At 46.1% G+C, this 4,774-nt stretch overlaps 1 pseudogene; it reads right to left on the bottom strand.

Annotated features, from left to right (window-relative positions):
* Positions 1-2,756: 2,756 nt before the first annotated feature.
* On the bottom strand, positions 2,757-3,302 carry LOC142430788 (ferritin heavy chain pseudogene; annotated as a pseudogene).
* Between the last annotated feature and the right edge of the window lie 1,472 nt (positions 3,303-4,774).

Genomic DNA, 4,774 nt, shown 5'->3' with positions numbered 1-4,774 from the left:
AATCCTTCTCTCTATGTCAACGGGAACCATTTCTTTGACCACTGTGTACCTTTAATGCCAGTTCTCTTTATTGATACATCCTTCCCTGATGAAAATATTTGAAACCCTTTCATCTATTCCATAATTCAATTCTCGGATCTTGCCCCCTTTATGCAGTGTTAGGCTGGGTTGGCTAGGGAAATGAATCTAGTGACACTCATATATGTGTAAGAAAGAGTTTTATATCAAGAAGTAATGATATATCAAGAAAACATGCCAACTCAGTCCTACTCAAGTCCACAAGTCTGATACTAGTCCATAAGTCTCTCTTCAGATCACACAGTCAATTTCAATGATGCAGCACGCAGGAGGTTCGCGTGGAAAGCTGGGTGGATTTGAGGTGGGTGGAAACATGGCCCCAGCAGCTCTCAGGGTAGCCAGGAAGGTGGAACATCGAGGCAGAGAGCGATGGGTGCATGGTTCCCTGGGCCCTCTTTATGAGCAGGCCACACCCACAAGGAGGCATTATCAGGCTTTGACCTGATTGATAGGGTGAATACCATTCCTACACTTTTCTATATTGTCAAGTTGACATGAAATGATGTGTAACTACCACACACATTCACACAATTTTATCCTTTTTTTTTTTTTGCAAAAGCAAGGCTGGCGCTTTGTGCTAGGCTTTTCAGGTCATTGATGGCTCTTAAAGAGGTCCTGGTGTCTCTCTGCTCAGCTGCTAACTTGGAGACTGGCACTTAGCACCTGCCAACAGGAGGAAGATGCTCTGGTCAAGTGGTACAGCCTTGGAAATCTGATGGGGCAGCTCGACTCTGTCCTCTAGGGTCTCTATGCACAGGATATGATTTGATGACAATGCATTTGTTTTGGGGGTGACTTCTTGCAGGTTGAGTATGTAACATTTTCTTATCCTTCCTTGGGAGAGGGCACCTCTAGGGCAGATGTTATCCCAATTCTTCAGTTTACTGAAATTCCACTTACACCACCGAGGAAGCCTCTGAATATATAATACTTACTGAAAAGCAGCCATCCAAGAAATGATCAGAAAGTCAGGATGCCTTGCTGTTTTTGAGAGAGTGAGTGATGGAGCAGCCCTAGGTGTCTGTGAGACACAGTACCAAAGGTCTACTCGTGGGTATCTGTCACCTGTGGAGTTCCTAGTGATTAGCTCTTGGGCACTGTTTAAAAACTCTTCCAGGATAAGTGACATTTGTAAATTGATTTGTGCAAACACACACGTCTATTATTTATTACCTTGTCATTTGCATGATGGGTTAGTTTGTTTTCTTCTGCTGAATGCTCTTCAGTTCCTGAGAGCCAGGAATAGCGGTGCCCTTAGGAGAGGGGATATGAAACCAGTCGAGGGGTTGGTGATGCATTGCTAATGCTGCTTTAGGACCCTCTGTTCCAAGCTAGTGTTCGAAAATACTCAACATATGGTCTATCAAGAGAACGGTGCTTTCCTTTTATGTTTTACCTGTGGGTACTTGCATGATCTCATCTATGGATACAAATGAATGTATGTGCGTGAGATTAACATTCCAGCTCCCTCCCCCATCCCCAAAAGTCAATGCATATAGAATGGAATCCCCTGGTCAATGCATATAGAATGGAACCCCAGTGGCATCATGGTTAAACTCTTAACTTCTAACTGAGGATTTGGTGGTTTGAGCCCACCAGCTACGTCTTGGAAGAAAAATGTGACAGTCTGTCTTCAGATTACAACGGTGGAAACCCTGTGGGGTCACTGTACTCACTCCCTAAGAGTTGCCATGAGTTGGATTTGACCTGATGGTTTTATTTTTTGTTTGGGTGGTACAAATGGCTAAGTGCTCCCTCCACTGATACCTGAAAGGTTAATGGTTCAAGTCCACTCAGAAGTGCCTTGGAAGTAAGGCCTGATACCCTGCATCTGAAAGGTCACAGCCTTGTAAAGCCTGTGGAGTCCAACTCTGGTGCCCACATAAGGTCACCCACAGCTAAAATCGTCTCAAAGGCAACTAACAACAACAATAGCATACATATACTATCTGGCTTCAAAAAGTCTCTGGAAAGATCCCATTAGCTCTTGAGTTAGGATGGGTTCCCTAGAGAAGCAAAACCAGTGAAATGTATGTATGCATATCTAGTTATACATAAAGAGATGTATATTAAGGAAGTGGCTCACACCGTTGTAGAAATGGGTAAGTCCAGTTCAGCTCAAGTTCATGGATCAAATGCTAACCTAGAAGCTTTTCCTACCTTGTGGAAGACCACTGCTGGTGATGCCGAAGCAGAGAAGCCCAAGCAAGGGCTGTAGGTCAGATGGTAGGCTCTGATGGCTGCCAGGGTTGGTAAGCAATATGGCGGCCAGAAGATGGATGAGCCAGATGTCGGATCCAGACCAGTAAGAAGAGTAGAAACCCTTTACAGAGTCAACTTATATAGGAGTAGGTCACATACCCAAGGAAATTTACCTCTATTTATCTATCTATTTATTTATTTATTTAGTGCAAGTTCTGTTTCAGTAAGTGGAATTTTGCAATGCAACTGGGGCGGTTAAAAAATTCAACTGCCTGGGCCTGGGCCACTCTCTGGCCCCTCCCCGTCAAGATCTCTGAGACAACAGCGGGTATCAAATGACTTCATAGACTTTATCTGAAGGAAAGGTACAAATGGAAGAATGGAAGTGGATACTTGGGTACAATTTCTAGAAAAGGGACAGGTTTACCCAACATGCATGCGCTGCCTTGGTGACTTGGGGAAGGCCAGGGTGCCACTTAGCTCTCTCCATCTCTGCCTCCCAGGGTATGCTTGTCGAAGAGATGCTTGTCCAGGCCAGAATCTGGGGCCCGCATTTTGTGCAGGTTGGTGACGTAGTCGCCCAGCTCTTTGATGGATTTCATCTGCTCATCCAGGTAATATGTCTCAGTGAAGTCACAGAGATGGAGGTCGTTCTTGTCCGTGGCCAGTTTGTGCAGCTGCAGCAGGGACTGCCGACGCTCTTCTCCAGGTGCAGAGCACACTCCATGGCGCTGAGCCCGCTCTCCCAGTCGGCACAGTCTGGTTTCTTGAATCATAGAGGAAGATCTGCCCCCCTCGTTGGTTCTGCAGCTCCATCCATTTCTCAGGGTGTTCTCTCTCCTCGTGAGACTGGTGCAGAAAGTATTTGGCAAAGTTCTTCAAAGCCACGTCACTCCGGTCGAAGTAGTAAGACATGGACAGGTAGACGTCGGAAGCGTAGAGCTCCAGGCTGACATGGCGGTTGATGGCGGCCTCGAGTCCTGGTTGTAGTTCTGGCGCACCTGGGAGGGAGACGCGGTCATGGTGGAGAGTGGAGGCCTGGGGGCATCGAGGGTACGGCTGAGAGGAGCTGATGGAGGGCAGGCTGGGTGGCCGGTTGGCAGGGGGAGGCTGGCGAGCTTCAGGTTCCATTCAAGCACTGTTAAAGCAGGAGACCGCAGTGGCTCAGCGAAGAACGTCTCAGAAATTTACCTTTAACTATTATTGCTGGAGTCTTGTTAGCATAGTGGATTGTGTATTGGGCAAATTCAGCAGTTCAAAACCAGTAGCTGCTCCATGGGAGAGAGAGGAGGCTTTCTACTTCCATATAGAGTTACAGGCTCAGAAATCCACAGGGGGCAGTTCTTCTTTGTCTTGTAGGGTCTTTGGGAATTGGCATGACACGGTAGCCATGACTTTGTCTTTCGAGTTTACTGTTGCTTAGTGCCGTCTAGTCTGTTCACATTCATAGTGACCCTGTGTCACCACAGCAGAGTGAAGCAGTGCACAGATGTTCCATCTTCAAAATTGTCCTTGTATTTTAACCACTGTTGCAGCCACTGTGGCAATCCATCTCATTGAAGGCCCTCCTCTTTGTCACTGCTCCTCCACTTTACCAGCATGATGTCCTTCTCCAGGGTCTCGTCTCTCCAGATAACATGTCCAAAGTACGTGTGACGAAATCTTGCTATCCTTGTCCCTAAGGTGCATTCTGGCTCTCCTTCTTCCAATCCAGATCTGTCTGCTCTTTTGGAGGTCCTGGAACTTCTGATATCCCCCATTAGCACCATAATTCAAATGCATTGATTTTTCTTTGTTCGTCCTTATTCAGTATCTAATTTTCACATGTATGTGAGGCAATTGAAAATACCATGACTTGGGTCAGGTGCACCTTAGTGCCCAAAGTAACATCTTTGCTTTTCAACACTTTAAAGCAGCAGATTTACCCAATGCAACGAGTCCTTTGGTCTCTTGGCTGCTGCTTCTGTGAGCATTGATTAGGGATCCAAGCAAGACAAAATCTTTGACAATTCCAATCTTTTCTCCATTGATTATGATGTTACCTATTGGTCCAGTTGTGAGGATTTTGGTTTCATCTTGAGTTGTAATCCATTCTAAGGCTGCAAACCTTGCTCTTTATCAGCAAGTGCTTCAAGGCCTTCTCACTTTCAGCAGGCGAGTTTGTGTCGCCTGCATATTTTAGGTTGTTAGTAAGCCTCGCTCCAATCAGGTAGTCCAGGCTCTCTGATGATTTAACCAGCACAGAGATTGAATACGTATGGTGAGAAAAGACAGCTCTGTCCCACACCTTTTCTGGTCTTACATCAGGCAGCATTCCCTTGTTTGGTTCACACAACTGCCTCTTGATCCATGTATAGGCTCCACATGAACGCAATGAGGTGATCTGGAATTCCCATTCTTCTCAAGGCTGCTCACAGTTTGTCATGATCCACACAGTCAAATGCCTTGGCATAGTCAATACAACACAAGCAAGCATCTTCCTGATATTCTCTGC

The sequence above is a fragment of the Tenrec ecaudatus genome, chromosome 17, assembly GCF_050624435.1.
Source record: "Tenrec ecaudatus isolate mTenEca1 chromosome 17, mTenEca1.hap1, whole genome shotgun sequence".
Taxonomy (NCBI): Eukaryota; Metazoa; Chordata; class Mammalia; order Afrosoricida; family Tenrecidae; genus Tenrec; species Tenrec ecaudatus.
Note: the sequence above shows the minus strand (reverse complement) of the source record. Positions and strands in the feature narration are given on the sequence as shown.